Raw genomic sequence first — 16561 nt, 5'->3', positions numbered from 1 at the left:
TCTCTGCAGATGGCAGCCTGGGGATTGCACCATCTGCCATGAGGGCCAGAAAATAGCAACAGGAACTCCTTCAGCGTTAAGCTTTGAGAGATAACTCCACGCCACCATCTTCCTGCATGGTGGTACCCAGCAGTTCAGCAGCAATGCAGTAATCCCAGCACATTTTCTGAGAGCTTGCAGAGGCCACTGCTGGGTGCCAGACAGAGCCCAGCATCACCCAGCTGTGCCTCAGAAGCCGCTCCTCAGGCTGGTTGAAAATCGGCCCATTTCTCATCATTTCTGAAAGGAGATGGGGGAGGGGGAGAGCTAATGAGGAACACACAGAGATTTGGAACCAGAAATGCATTCCCTGAAGTCAACAGCCTAAAAAGTTTTTGTTTTTGAATATTCATTTCCACTGAGATTTGCCATTGCTATAATTAATTTGTCACAAATACACTGAGAAAGCATTTCTGCTGCTGTGCTGAGGGCTGGAGGCAGAGGTTTACTTCGTCTCCTTTGAAGAAAAATAACTGGCTATCAAATAACTTTAAACTCTGGAAGCTTTACCAGCCCAGTCTCATTGCTTCCATTAAAGAATGCTGCTTGGCCTCAAAGATAACTAAAGCTATTGAAAAAAAGAAATGTTCTATGGGTTTGCTTTCGGTTGATTCAATCCCATCTGTGTATTGTTCTATCATCTGCAGCAGTGCTTGGACTGTAGAATCTGTGGGGAATGGCTGTAGCTTTTCTTCTCCTGTGTGTGTGGCTTTCCAATTCCTGTGCAGACGGAGAGGTGACATTGGGGTGGGCAGGGCTGCTTTTGCATGGCTCCGCTGTCCTCACACTGCAAAGCACCAGTTCAGTAAGTCCATCCATGTGACAAAGTCTTCATTGAGGTGAGTAATGGCAGCAGGTTCATGGGGTACCGCATGAAACTCTTGGCCCAGGAGGAAGCTGCATGACTCGGATCCAGCCTTGAAAACAAAAGTTCTAAATCCATGCCACACAGTGCCATGTGGCTCCTGCTAAGGCTGCTCTAAAAAGGCTATGCTGAATAGGGGAAAGATCAAACTTCTGATGTTGAGTTGAGCCTTCAAGCATGAGATGTGGCCTTGATGAAGCTTAGCCTGGCTTATATCACTCAGGCGAAGACACTAAACAAGAACAGTATGCTGTTTCTCATTTAGAGGAAAAATATGTTAAAAAACATACTTGACAGATAAGTAATTGGGAAACATCTGGCCAAAGCAAAGGCAGCAGAAGTGATTCCAATCAGAGATGGTTCACTGAAAGCTTTTCATCTCGACTCCAACAGAAATGGCAAATTTGGTGCTTAAAGAATTCCAGCTTTCTGATGAAGTGTGAAAGAGGCTGAGAGTGAAAAGTGCACACACACACAGCTGGCATGAGGGGAGGGAAAGAAGCGACCAGGCTGTGTTTGGAGGTGCATGCCAAAGGTGTGGAGGGGTGGGTAGAGCTCTGACACTGTCACAGTGCTCTGATCGACTCCCCAGCACCACATGGGCCCCCCATGCATTGAATAGGTCCCACCATGCAATAAATGGGTCCCACCATGCAGTGAATGGGTTCCATTAACATGCAGGGAAAGCCCGCTGCAACACCACCACAACGCAGGAGCAGGAAGCAGGCAATATATTCCTCTCCAAATTAATTGTTGTTATTTTGATTAAGGCACATTATCATATAAATATTTGATTAAGAATGTGATTGAATCTTTCTTGCTTATGAACTGTGACAACTTTAAAGTCTAACCTCTTACAGCTTGGCACCGCATCATTATTTTGCTCATTAGCTACATTTAATAATTCGATCCCATAATATGCTTTGCCATTTGAAACCTGCCTTTGTGTGCCAAGTTCAGATCGATACTGTTAGTTATTTGTTCCACTGCAGATAATTAAACAGAAATTAAAAGCAATTTAACCTCGCAGTCTGGCTGCGGGGCGTTCGAGGAAGGCAGCGGTGGTGGAGCACAGTCAGCAGGGTTTGCTCTGCTGCTGGGGTCTGTGTGGGACAGCGGGGCGTCTGAGGAGCCTTTGGGACAGGCACACTGGGGGGGCCCAGCCAAGAGCTGGTCTCTATGGGGGGCACCTCCTATTCCCCCATAAGCAGAAGTTCCTGGGTGCTGCCCCGTGTGCTCCTGGGGCCGTGGGATCACGGCTGTGCTGTGGGCTGTTCCTGTCACTTGCAGGCTGTCCCACTGCAGAGCAATGCCCCTGTCTCTCCTAACTTACTCTGAACAGAGCTCGCTTTCCTAATTTAAACTGCACACAAAAGCTTGCCATACATGGTCATGGATGCTATTTTTAGGTTTGCCAATTAATCCAGCTCCGTTTGAGCTGGATTAGAAATCGCATACCCCCTTAATTATAGGTGTACACACTCCAGACTGGCAGCTGTTTGGACATTCTCAGCTGGGAAATCTGCCCTCGGCAGCCACCCCCTCCCCAGTCCGAGAGCTGCCTGCTCTGTGCCCATCTGCTGTCGTGGCACCATGCCTGCTCCCAGTGCTTGGCCGCCTGCCCCGGGACACAGGTGCCAGGCAGTGATGCGCTCAGACAGGCGGCCTCCCTCTCCCTTTTTTCCCCCCCTCCTCCAGGAAAATCTTCCCCGTGTCCCCCAGGCCTTTTCTTCTCACTGCAGGCAGAGCATTGCTCAAGCTGCGGGCACTGCTCTCTTTGCTCCCCACTGCTGAGCGCTGTGGGGAATGAGTGTGGATATCCACACCTGAGCAGCGAGTGCTGCACCTCCAGCAGCTCCTGCATCCCCATCCATCTCTTCATAGTGCTACAGCCTGGTCACCTTCTCTTTTTTTCCTTTTCCTGGTAGCTGACAGGAGTGGGCATGAATACTCTTTGGTTCTCTGTTGTGTTCCAGCATCACAGCACATCCCAGCTGGCTGTGCTGACAGCACACTGCTCTGCAGCACAGCCTGCTGACAGGGCAGCCTGAGTGCTTTTCCATGGAAGCTGCAGCCACATACATTCACTCATCATCCATTGCCCATTGGAAAAAAGGAAAAAAAAAAAGAGCTGAGCGCTGCCTTCCCAGAAAGCAGATTCAGTACTGTTTGCATTGCCTTCCAGTAGAGCTGCTGCCCCTCCAGCCCCAGGTGCTGCCATAACACCAGTAGTCCCACCTGCAACACCAAGGAGCTATTTGGAAAGGACATGGGTCTGGCAGGGCCGGAGGAGGGGAGCTGAAGCTCCCTGCCTTGAGGGGCTTTGGGAACAATTTGGGCAGAGTTCATAGGTAGGTTTGGGGCCATCGTTGCTGTGGGTTTTGGGGGGGGCACGAGGAGTGGGCCTGCAGCTGCTGTCACTTCTGCCTGGCACCGTGGTGCCCCACCTGCTGTCCCATGTCCCATATAGGGCTGGATCCTGGTGCAGCCTTCTGCCTGCCACAGCACTGGCGCTGCTCCTGCTGTGAGTCAGGGCGATGCCATGAGGCCACCTCCCACTGGGCTGGGGGCAAACAGGAGCAGCAGTGTTTCATCCGTGAAGCTTCCTGATTAATAGATGGTTATCAGGGAGTGACTCAGGGGACAGCAATCCTGCCCATCCCGGCTGCTGGCAGAGCAAGGAAACGCCAGTGGTGAATTCCAGAGGCTTTGTGCATCGCTAGGCAGCCATCCTTTCCAGGACCCGCACCCGGAATGAAGCCATCAGCCCAAAGTGTCCCTCAGTCTCCCTGGGGGACAGAGGAGGGCCTGGCATGGGGCTGAGCGGTGCGTGGGGACCCATCCCTGTGCTGGGGCTGCAGTGCCACCGGGCTGCCTTCCCAGCAGCCACCCCCCATGTGCTGCCAGTGCCACCTGCACTGTGCTCGGGGCAGTGCCTGGGAGCCCTGGCACACTGAGCAGTCCTGGAGACATGAGGCTGCTCCTTACCCACAGCCTGGGGGCAACTCCCGGATCCATGTGGGGATGGGAGGAGATGGCTCACCACCTGGTCCCTTGCAGAGGGCACGGGGACATTGCCAGGAGGCCACATCCTATAGGTGTGAGCAGCTCTGCATGCAATTCAGATTTTCTCAGGCTGCAGGAGAGGAAGAAATGCCGAATACACAGACTTGTGGCAAATATACCAAACTCCATAGTAAGCACTGATACTTAAGTCCAAGGAGAACCGTAACTTGACTTTTTCCAAACTCAGAACTAATTGGAAAACTGAAGATACATTGTCCTGCCAATAGAGCAAGGCCCCACCTGGGGAATGGGGAACAGAGGAGGGGACAGGGAGACCAAGGAGGACTCACACAGTCCATGGCCACACTCTGCTCAGCTATGAGAAAGCCAAAGGGGGAGTGGGAACCCCTCACCAGCTGAGGCCCCCACAGCCCGCTCCATGCCTTCCTCTTCTCTCAATAGCCAGCGGGAACTGCAATTAACGTCTGCTGCAATTTCTTCATTATCATAATGACAGTGCTCAGCAAAATATATGGGAGGCATTGATGGTGACGCCCAGATGCTGGAACCATACGATGCCACATGGAAAATCATGGCACCGCGTAAAACCCCGACGTTTATATGGCACAGCTGCCTCTGCATAATGCCCTTGTAATTCATCAGTGCGCAGCATCTGGTTCTATGCTGTCATTCTTCAACTTTCAGACAACCATAATCTCAAGTGTCTTAATAATAACACAGACCTGCCAGATGGGAGGGGGGGGAGAGGCGGGGGCAGGAGAGGGAGGCTCCTTTTGTGGCTTTCAACCCAAATGAGAGGGGAAAAACAGAAAGAGTAAGGTGGAGGGCCGGGTGCTGCGGGGCAGGAGGGATGTGGTTGCTGGGGCTGGGGCATGCTGCTTTGGCCTGGGAGAGCAACCAGGCATCCATCGGCTCTTTTTAGGGCTCATCTGATGAAAATCCTTTGGCTGAGCCTACAGTGGGAGCGTATGGGTGCAGCGATGGCACTGGCAGAGCTCGTCGGGTCCCCCATAGAACCTCGAAACTCAGCGCTGAGGGTACATCAGGGGCTGCAAGGACAGGGACGTGTGCTGCTGTTGCCAGGCGAGTCCCAGCCGCCCGGCTCTGAGCGGTCCCGGCAGTGACGGCTTGGGGTCGAGGTGACATCGGCTCCGGGCCGTGCCGGGCTCCCGCTGCCACGAGGGGGCGAGCGAAGAGGCACCGTGCCGTGCCACGGACACACAAACACACAGACAGGGCCGGGGAAGGGTTGGACGCTCGATGAGAGCGATGTGCTGCTAGCACGGCTCGGGGCACCCAGCAGTGTACCTCGGCTGCTCGTGTCCGCAGACGAACCCCGAGGGCAGGGCGCTTCCCCCTCCCCGTGCCACCACTGCGGGGACATCCCCCCCCCTTCCTTCTCCACCCTATGCAGCCGGGCCGGGTGGGAGCGGGGCTGGGGCAGCCCCAATAGCGCTGCTGAGCTGCACCTGGAGGAGGCGGGGACTGCTCCTGGGTGCCGAACACGTTGCCCCATAGAAGGCAAAGCGGTGAGCGCTGGGCTCTGCTCTGTGGGGGGATGTCTGCAGGAACAGAAGGGGCATTTTATTAAGGACTTGCTGGCTTTGTAAGGAGAACTGCCCAGCGCTTGCGCTGGTTGGATGTGGGGCATCCTGAGCATTGCAGCAGTGGTTGTACTGCTGTATTGAGAGAATTCATGGTGCTTATAAAGGTAAGAGAAATTGATAATCTCATATGCACGCAGCTAACAGCTCTCCAGCAGACCTACTGGATTTGCCGCAATGCGTGGCAATGCAGGACATCGAGATTTACTTCATTTTTAGCACACAGAAACCTGTGGCTGCTTTGTGCTTTTGAGGTGGAGAGGTGAGCAGGGAGAGGCAGGTGATGCTGCCCTGTTCTTACAGTACTTATCTCTTAATATGAAAATGGCATTACATGGACAACTACTTGTGATAAGTTGGAGTTCTAACATCACAGAGCCCAGCTGGGCTGTATGCCTTCGTTCGGGTGTGAGTGGGCCACAGATGTGCCCCTGCTTGCAGTGAGCACAGACCTGCTAGCCTCTCCTTGCCACAGGAGGTGACGTGCTTCCCCTAAACCCTTGGCAGTGTCCAGGTGTGAGGCAGCTCTGTGGGGTTGCTTTAGGACACCAGGGTTAAACATTGATGGCAGCACAGGGCTATGGTGTATGGGCAAAGCACAGCACTGTTCGGTGGGTGCAGCAGCCATCCCCTGCAGCATCCTGGGCACTCACAAGTGCTGACCTTTCCTGCAGCACTTTTTCTAGATGGTGATTCTGCCTGGAAGAATAACAGTGTCTGCGGTGCAGGGGTGGAACCCATGGGCCTGGTGGGGCTGCAGCCCTCCACACCTGGCTCAGTTACTTCTGCAAAGCCTGAAAATGAGATGTTTGCTCTGATGGATGCTGGGTTAATACATGCGGTGAAATGTTCTTAGGCCAAAGTCCGGCCAACAGGGCTGGCTGTGCGTGGAGCAGACAGGTTACACCAGCACTGAGCTGGAGCTGCATTCCTCAGTGTTTGTACCCATCGTTTTGCTGTGCACTGACCCCATCCCTTTGTGAAAACAGAGGTCTCAGGCTTTGTAAGTTCTCTTGTTCTTTAACGCACAGGTGTAAATCCGCTTGTTGCATAGCTGCCTTCTTCCTACACCTGCTCGTCATGTCTGTGTGGTCCACCTGTAGCTGCCTCCCATCGCACTGATTTCCTTTGTGTTTGAGGGGGGTGGGAGGGCTGTGCACTGCTCATAGAGTCGTGTGAGTTGGGAGAGACCTTCAGTGGCCACCCAGCCCTGCTCCCCTCACTTCTCCACCCCTCGGGTGGCTACCATGAGGCTGCATGGCAGCTCTGTGGGTCGCAGCGATGATCATCCTCGAAAGGCATACTTATGTTTAGCTCAAACCAAATGCTGAGTTTGCTGAGCTCTCACTAGTCAGACCTGAGGGCTGCTTTGTGCCCTGCTCATGGACAGAGACCTGCGGATGTCCAGCATCTTGGGACAAAGCCCAGGAAGGAAATGCCTTCCTGCTGTCCTACCAGGAATGAGGACTTCTTCTGTCCCTTTTTAAAACAACTTTTTAAATGTGGCTTATCCACCGTTTCTGCTCAAGTTGGAGTGGTGGAAAAAACTGCTGAAAAATCAGTTTGATTTGGACTCTTCACTGGACAGATGGTGTGTTCTTATCTCCCCTCACCCCACTGGTAATACCTACATACGTGGCTGTAGAGCCGCTGAGGTGGTTACTTCTTTGCAGCCTTTTGTTTTGTTTCATTGGAAACCAAAGTTTGGCTGTGTCTAGGACTGAATTCTTCTGTGGTGTTCTTAATCCAGGCTCAATGGCTTGCTCAGGTCCCAGAGGTAGAAAACAGAACAGCAATAAATACAAGGAAGGAACTGCTGGGATGTATAAGTCTCAGCAGCTGGGCAGAAAGCCTCCATCAGTTTCTGTGAAACGGCCTTAAGAAGGCTCCAAGAATCTCTGGGTAAAGAGGGGGTGAGATGATCTGAGAGCCTCTGGCAGCAGCGTGGCAGGGAAGTTCTCGCTCCTCGAAGGGTTTGGGGTTAGAGAACCAAAGTGGCCAGGAATTGCTGGGGCTGGTGGGGATGGATGCTGCTGCCTTTGTGCCTCTCCTCCTAGTGGCAGAGCCAGCTCTGACAGGCAGGTTTTGGGGGGGCTGTGGGAGGGTGCTACAGGTGGTACTGGCCTTTGAGCTGACCTCTGGTGTCCATGTTTCTCTCTCTTCTGCATTCTGTGAGGTCCCAGAGCTCTCACTCTCATGCAGACCAGCCCTGAGTACCTGCTTCCTGGGGCTGGAGACCTTGGCTTGAGGCTGAAAGCCCTCCCTGGGTTCCTCTGGCTGCGGGGAAGGCTCCAGGTTCTCTGCACAACAGACTTCTCATGAGATGGCAGTTATTGTCCTGTTTGTGCCTGAAGGTGCAATTATTGCTAGCAACCAAAGCGACACTTCTGCTGTGGCTGAGCAGCCTTTACCCAGGGCTGTGTTTGCAACCAGGAAAGTTTCACTTGCTGCCTTATCTGCCTTATCTATTGCTCCCTGCAGCCAGCATGCTGACGAGTGTTTTCTTCTCGTTTATCTGTGCACTTGCCCTAGAAGTTGGCCAGAAGAGCCGTGGAATGCTGCAGATACCCAAACAAACCTTTTCCCTCTGATACACATTTGTTACTCCAGGAATTAATTTTACTGCATTGGACAAAGCAGTCCAAATAGGGCACTGCTTTTCCCACTTACAGGCTCAGCACCCAAATGAAGCAGAATCCCCTGGAAAGTCCAAGGCCTGAGGGGCAGCCCAGCCCTTCCCAGAGGAACCCTGCACACCTCAGTGTGTCCTTGGCAGTGACACAGGATCCCTTGGCCTCAATAACCCACGCTGGGAGCTGGTCTCACTGCGCAGATCGTTTTGCTGGCTTTGTAAACTTAATCAGTTGACATGTTGCCATTAGGTCAGGAAAGCTGAATTTACCTTAAATAATTAATCCAGATCGATTAAGCACAGGGTAACTGTGAAGAATAGTGGAAAGAAGAATGACCCTTGTTGCTTCCACAACTTTTTCCTGCGTAGACAGCTCATAGCAAGAAGATGGCTTATATGGAGCTTTGACAGTGGGGGGAAAAAAGTACATTTATGTCTTGTGATGACAGCTCTATCCTGAAGGTTTGACCTAATTATTGTGCCTTGTCTCAGTATCTGTCTGGCAGTTATTGTTGCTGTCATGGTGTCAAATGCAGCTAATGAAAACATCCAGTGGTTCCATTAAAATATTAGTGGGGTGAGGCTGCTCAGTTGTGTGAGTGCAAATGCATGTTTCCGTGTTGCTGATATTTGGGGGTGGGGTTATTTTATCAAATACATCATCAGAATAAATACTTGCCAGGACTGAATTGTCTTTACACAGGAGAACCCTACAGGGGCCGTTCCAGCCAGTCTTGGAGCTGAGTGGCACTAATTGGCAGTAATTACATAGGCTGTTTCTTGGGATCTTTATAAACTGGTTCCACGTGACAGCGGCCAGCAGAGAAGCTGGCAGCAAGGAGCACAGAGCACGCTTCTCCCGGGGATGCAGTTTTAGATGACTTTTGGTGGGGGGCAGAAGGGCCAGCACGGGGTGTTCCTGGGCCCGTTTCCTCTGCTCCCAGCAACGTACAAAACTTGTTTTCCAGTTCTGAGAACCATCAGCACAAAAGGACCATCAAGAGTTTTAGAAGGACTTTTTGGCTGGCTGCTTCGGAAGCTCTTTGTAACAAACTGGCAAGTGCAGCTGCCTGCTGTCAGGACACAAGTGCTGCCCTGGCCAACTCCCAGGGAAGGGAAGGGCTGAGAGAGGTGAAAGTGTTTCCAGCCCTCTCTGTTGGTGTAAGCATCCCTTTGGTACGACGATCTCACCAGCTTTAGCTTCCAGAAAGAACAGCAAAGCTCTGAGCACAGACACGGGCTGTGGTTCAGAATCTTTCTTTCTTTCTTCCTTCAAAATAGAGGTCTTATCCCAGAGCGACGGAAAATCGTTTCTGGCTCAGAAAGCAGTCCAGAGATGCAGTGCTGCTCCAGAACCATCCCTGCTGCCACCTTTCTCTTGCAGGGCTTTTCTCCCGTGGTTCTGACAGCTCTGCTCATCCCTTGTCCTCAGGCACGGTGCATTGATAATTATTGAAAACATACTGTGCAGAGATAAATCGCTGATCTTTTCCTTTCTGATTGGGAAATTAGAGGCTTTGTTTCTTTGGCTGCAGTGCCTGGAGATCAGCATAGTAGTGATGTAGCTGATGAACTTTGGGTTGGATGTTGCAATGCTCTGCTAGCCACAGTGCTTATCTGGATTAGTTCTCAGAGCACCAATGTCCTGACTTCTTCACAGGGAGGTTCATAGAGCAGTCCATAAATCCCTGGTGATGCATACAATGGATTTTGTTTTAATTCTGTGCCAAGTCACAGCACGCTGCTAATGAGCTGTGGGTCTGCCCTGCTGTCCTGACATAACCCATGTGTGATCTGACCAGATCTGTCCCAGGACAAAGGTGGTTCTCCTGCCTGCTAGAACAGTGTGTGCTGTGAGGGCTGTGGTGCTAACGTGGGGCTGGTGAGTGGGTTCCTGTGTTGTGTGCACTGCAGCAGCACTGTCTGGCACCTAATGTATGTAGTGTTAGCACTGGGAAGCATCTGGTTGAGCACACAGACACACTGCAACCTGTCAGCAAAACAATCTGCAGTACCAAAACCACTGCCCTGCTTTGTTCTGAGGAGTTGCTCTCCCTTTGTTAGAGACTTTGGAGTTTTAGCAGTGATGGAGTGCTTAGCAATGCCACTGGAAGTTTGGGGGAGGAAAATGCAACTGCAGAAGCTGTGGGTTCTGCAAAGAGTTAACCTGCACTGCTGGTTGCATGACAGCCCCCAGCTGTCAGTGCCTTCCCTCCAGCATTTCTTTCCTTTATTTCATCAAAGCAACAGGCATGGCTTTAATTTTCCATGACTTGCTTACGAAATATGATCCTTGCTGTAATAAAGAAATGATTTGGTTTGTAATGGGTACATAAGAAATCAATTTCCTATTTTTAAATTAGGTAGGATTAACAATGAAGCAAACAATAAGCAGAGTGATGGGGAGAAAGAAGAACAGGAGAAGAACTCAACAGCCCTGGGACAGAGTGGCCTGCACTGGTTGTGAGACTCTGCCTTCATTAATTGCTTTGCTGAGACACAGCTGGAGTGTTTCTTACAATGTATATTCATTTTCTACCTGAAAATTATGGTTTGGTGAAGATTGCTAAAGATTCATGACTCTCCTTTTGCCTAGCAGTGACATTTAAGGTGCAGCACAGTTTCTGTTCAAATTCATAGTTCAAAATAAATCATTACCACCATGAATGTCTGGGGAACAGCTGTCCTCCCCTGCCTTCCTCTGCATCCCCAGCACCTGCAGCACATGGCTGGACCAGGAGGTTGGGACCTGCTCCCAGGAACAGGAAGAGAAGGAGCTCTCAGCTTCTGCTTTCTAAGGCTACTGCAGTATGGGAGAGAGCTGCTTGTTGGTAGATATCACAGTGGTGTGCTGGAGCCTGCACGGGACTGAGAGCCATCGGGAGGGGATGCAGCCCCTCGCCTCCCGGGATGCTTCGTGTGCTCTCCTCCCAGGGCACACTCAAGGCATGGAGCAGCACCCCGGGGCTGTGTGCTGGGAGGACACCCACCGGCTGCAAGATGCCACTCCTGAGAGCTGCAGCCGTCTCCAGAGGCGGATTGCCCTTTAGACCTCGGCCTGCAGGCGGTTGATACGGGTTTCTCTGCCGAGCGGTGCTGAGTGCTGCCAGCATGTTTTTGTGTCATTAACAGCTGTGCTGTTGCTCTGGTTTCCAAGGCTTGCATGCAGTGCGTGCTCTTCTGTGCAGGGAGCGCGAGGCGCAGGGCTGTCGGTCGGAGCACTGCGCAGGTGGGAGCTGTGCTGGGGTCTGAGCCCATCCGAGTCCCCTTGCAGAACTGTGTGCTAGACTTGCTAGAGCTGCTCTTTTGGTGCCAGCATCTCCTCCTGGCCCTGCTCCATGCCTGCGCTAAGTGGCTTTGGAGCTGCCCCAGGGGTCTGTCACGGGTTGGAATTAGAGTTGCATTTGGCTGGCTGGTCTGTCTTCCCTTCCTGGATGCTCTTGCTTTTTTTAGCTTATCTCAGTTCTGCATGGGTTTGTGAGTTTCTGCTGAAGTCTCTAACAAGATTTGTATGGTGGCTTCTTTTTCCTCCAAGCAATCATAATTTGGCCAAAAATAAATGTCTGCAGAAATCTTTTTAAAGTCTCTCCTTCATGTAGGTTTCAGCAGCCTTCTTGAGAGACAAGCCATAAAAACCGATGGGACTTATGGAAATGGTTGGTAGGGCTTCTAGGACTGGGCAGGAGTCCAAACAATTTCTTGTAATCTTCTCCTCATAGATCTGTTATTGCTGGGGCAGGTACCAGATGCATTATCACTGCTAATCTCCTTCGAGGGTGGAGGGGTGTCTGAGTGCAGATAACTACGATGAAATGGAGCCAGCTTTCTGTCTTGTTGCTATAAAGTCCAAGAAAACTCCATGAAATCTGAGGCCTGCTTCTACTTACCAGTGTCAGAGGGATATTGTTTTTGTACTGTAAGACCCACAGTTATCAAAACTTCTTCCCTCTCCTGTTCCCAGCTGCTATCCTACTTAAATTTATAGCATTTTTTTTTTTCCTTGGGCTATCGCTGGAGCTTCAAGTAACTGTTGGTAGGCTTCCCAGTTCCAAGGACAAAACAGACCAAATGTACAAAACCAAACCCAGATTCCTGATCATCGGAGGCTCTGCCCTCCACCTCCTCTGGCACTATGGCCCTTCACAAACTTGCTGTTTAGTATTGAGGTGATTCAGCCTAAGGTGGAAGGAAGGTTCAGGCATGCTTATTTTAATGAGGTGGTACTTGAATGGGTTATAGGAGAAGGAAAGTAGGCACTAATTTGCATTAGAGACCAGGAGTCAGATTCTCCACCAGTCAGGGCAGTTTGCTGTCACCTCTGGAAGGTTTGCTCAGGTCTCACCACTCTTGTGCCAGCAGGAATCATTCCTGGGAGAGCTGAGCTGCTCTAGGCTTGGCAACACATACATGCAAATCACAGTGCTTTGGTAGCATTAGTGGGGGCTGATGGCTGGCCTGTCCACCTCATAGAGGGTGAGTTTCATTTGTCCTGGAACGCAGCTGTATATCAGGAACAAAAGGCCATTCCTTGGGCACCTTTGCTTGAGAAATGCTGTTGTGGTGCTTTGTAAGAACAAGAACGACTGCTGGCAGTTTGGATGAAGGCTAACAATGACAAACTGCAGCTTTACAAAAGGTTCTGTTAGATGAATACAAGGCCTCAAGGCTGTGCAAAAACAGCCCCAAAGCTTTTATATGTTCCTTTGGGAAGATTATAACAGATGTTTTATTTTGTTTTCTTTTTGTCTTTTTTCTTGTTTTCCCCAGTGGTCAGTATCCGACATTTCCAAGGAAGGTACAAATACCATTTCTGGGGTGTGTGTTTGGAACAGTTCTGCAAGCAGCTTACTGATTTGAACAAGAGCTGTAATGTCTGCATACGTCTGCTCACACTTACAATGGAGAAAAGCCATGGCAAGTGCAGTGAAGCTAACATGATGAGGAGCAGAGGCAAGTGGCCGGTGCCACTGGTGGTAGTGAAAGCAGGGAAAGCCTTCTGTGTGTGTTGGAACAGCTTGGGGCTCTTCCACGTGCCCGCCTACAACAAAGAAATCGTGTTTGCAATGATCAGAATCAGCCTGAATTTTTGCATATTGGTGTATTCTTCTCTATTAGAGTTTGTCAGGCAAAAGTAATATCTGTGATGGCTGCAGAAAGCTAGAAGGCATACAACAGCAATTCATTTTCTCCCTTTCCTCTTTTTTTACCCCTAGCTGTTCCACCTAGAGGTTCACAGAGGTGGTGAGGTGCATTGCGGAACGTTGCTGACTGAGGTGTGCCAGCCCTGATTTGACAAATGTGCCCTTTTGTATTGCTGAGGTTAAACCACTGCCAGAAGTGTCCTCTGTCATCATCAATAACAATTGCTAATTCGGAATTTAGAATGCTCTGCTGTGCCATTCATGAGCAGCTTTTTGGTAGTCTTGCAGCCAGGTATGTCTCTAGTCACAGTAATTGTCTTCAGTGAGGGAGCTAATTGACTACACTGCCGCAAGTATGGAATAAATCATGTTACTATGGTAGCCAAGGTTTTTGGAAAAACAGTATTTCCCACAGCAAAAATGTCATTTCTCTGAATTTTGCTTCTTTCCCTGAAAATAGCTCTATCATCACAGAGTTGTGAGATTAGAAGTGGGATTTTGTTTTTTCCGATGAAAAGCTCTGCAGCAAGCTAGATGATGCTTCTCAGTTTTACTTTTCTATTTGGTGTAGCCTTCATTCATGTTGAAAGGACAGAAGTGTGTTGATATATGACATACTCAGACTAATTATGAAAGGGATTGGAACCTGAGAAAGGGTTTTGAAGAAATGAGACAAAACATGGTCGGAAATCTGACCTTGAAACACTTCAGAAATGTTTAGAAATGAGTCCAAGAAGGGCATCGAGCTCAGAGACTTCTCAACCTGTACAGAGGTGGGACCAAGGCCTGCTTCTGAGCTTTGCAGACTTCTTTGTGTTAACGTGAGTATTTGATCCTGAGAGCAGTGAGTTAAAGAGATTGTGCTAACTTTGTAGCATTGAGCAGGGCCTCCATGGGCATGGCGTGTCCATCATTGTGCCATCTGGTTTTGGTAAATCATGACAGAAGCCCATATCCCCAATAGCATTCGTGGTTAAAGTGTGATTTTGACTTTGTCTCTCTTCTCGCCAGCCACTGGTACATCCACAAGTGTTTTAACAAAGTATTTTGTTTCTCGCTTCCCAGAACACCAAGTGCATTTCATAACACAGCTGTTGCAAATGTTATGGCTATGTACTCTTCATGTGTTAGTCTTTCCCATGCTGCCTTTCTCTGAATCTCGTTTAATAGGACACGTTTTATATTTCTCTACTAATTTGAAGAAGTTTATTGCATTTGTTGTCTTCCCCTCTTTCTTGAGAAAATCAGGGGAAATTCCAAATTTCAATTTAAAAGCATTTTGCTGCAATTCATTTTGTTTTTACGGAGCATAGCATTTGTTGGAAGGAGACAAGTTGAGATCATAATCTGGCTCAGTTGACTGAGTTTCTAAATTTTAAACCTCCGCCTTCTCTTTTTTAAACATTCTCCATGCCAACACTAAACACTGTGATCATTCAGGATGTGAACTGTACTCCCCATAGATGCTGATAGGTTACAGATACGTTTACATACAGAGGAGCTGTTGAATGATTCACGTAAGAAGTTATTTTCTTGTTCTCAGCCTTCGCAGTACAGCAGACTTTCCCCCCATTTTCTGTATTTGCAGGAACAATTTGTCTGCCCATCACTCTGAGCAGTGTTTGAGGAGGTACATGTGGTTAAAACGTGTGCAGCGAGATGACCATGAATGCTTTTGCCAGAATTTTTTGTGCTAGCCCTTTCTGAGGAGCTGTGGGAAGAACACCCAGAGCAGGGTTTGCCCAGAGCCTGTCAGGCTGCAGCGAGGCAGCCATCACGGATGGAAGCGAGGCCTCAGCTGCAGTGCAGCACCCTGTGTTGGGCTGGTTGTGAGGCGCCTTGTGCCAGCGATACCTGCAGGTGGGGATGAGCTGTAAGTCATGTGGGCTCACAGTGATGGTACCTGTTTTGCTGCTGAGCAGCATTTCATGGGACGAGGGTCACTGCCTTATCCAGGTCCATATAGGTGCAAGATTTGGGTCTTTGGCATGGGTTCCTCTGACGTGAAACATGAGCCGCTCCTTCTGTCAGATTCGTAGAGCTCTGGAAAGCCCTGAACTTCTGCACATCTCCTGGGCAGCATTTCAAAAAGTGCCGAGTGTTTTGGCATTGTTTAGAACCAAGAGCCTCTCGTGGGGGCCCTTAAGAAATCCTGAGACTGCAGCTAGCTATCACTCAGATATTACCACGATAGATTCTCTGAGATCTCCTTGTCCTCCTTCAATCTTACCTGAACAGCAGCTCCCAAATAGCCACAAGTTTGGGAATGGACCAAGCCAATCAACTGCACAATTACAAGTAACTGTTTTATACGTACGATGTCACCCCTTGCACCCCAGGGGAGTGTGAATGCGCTGAGTTGTTTAGTCGTCCCCCTTGATTGACTGATTGATTTGTATTTGGAGCACATTCAAGAGACCTACACCCATAGAGATGTGCTACTGAGCAGCAAACAGGCCAACAGACAATCGCTTCTCCAGGGGCTGCACGGCTCTGCTCTGCTTCCCTCGCAGCTTTCTGTTGCCTACACTTTCTGTGACCTATCGACTTGTGTCCTATTGCTTGTTTCAGAATTGGTAATGTTTGAGTTAACTCCTACAGGCAAAGTCAGTGGCTTTTCAGGATGTGTGACCTCCCCTAGCAAACTTGGAAGGGCATCTGTTGGCCAGCTTGGATAGTGTTTGTTTTGGGAGGAAGCGAGGTCTATAAAAAGGCTTATTACACAGTGTAAACGATTTTCTTTTTGCTAAGCAAATATTTGCAATATATTTTGGGAGATCAAGCATCCAAAGTGAAAAAGCATGATACCTGCCAAGGATGTGAGAAGCACATAAAAGATATCTTAAACTGGGAGAACATGGGATGGCTTTACCATTTGGGTCTATGAGGAAACCAATCTGAGACTCTTTCAGCTCAAGCTTTCAGGCTTCAGACACCTCAATCTAGAAAGCTTTTCACAAGCTCTCTTTGCTTCAGCAGTTCTGCTAGTTCCTTTTGCAGAAGCCAAAGTACTGTGGAACAGAGACAAATCCTAAGACTTCAGCAAACAAGAGACATCCTAATATGGGACTTTCCTAGAGGACAGTTTATTTTACAAAGGTCTGAAGCAACCAGTAATGCCTAGTTATGGAGAGTACGCTTCTAGCTGGATGTCTGCTCTCAGTTGGTGTCATAATTTCTGTATCATTCCTTTGGCTCGAGTAAAGGTTGCAAGGAAAGTAATTGTTTGAACTATTGTGCTTAAGAGTAGCAG

This window comes from Centrocercus urophasianus, unplaced genomic scaffold (assembly GCF_019232065.1).
Source record: "Centrocercus urophasianus isolate 14NV4802_14NV808 unplaced genomic scaffold, USGS_Curo_1.0 seq_46, whole genome shotgun sequence".
NCBI classification, from domain to species: Eukaryota; Metazoa; Chordata; class Aves; order Galliformes; family Phasianidae; genus Centrocercus; species Centrocercus urophasianus.
The sequence above is the reverse complement of the archived record's forward strand: the minus strand, read 5'-3'. Positions refer to the sequence as shown.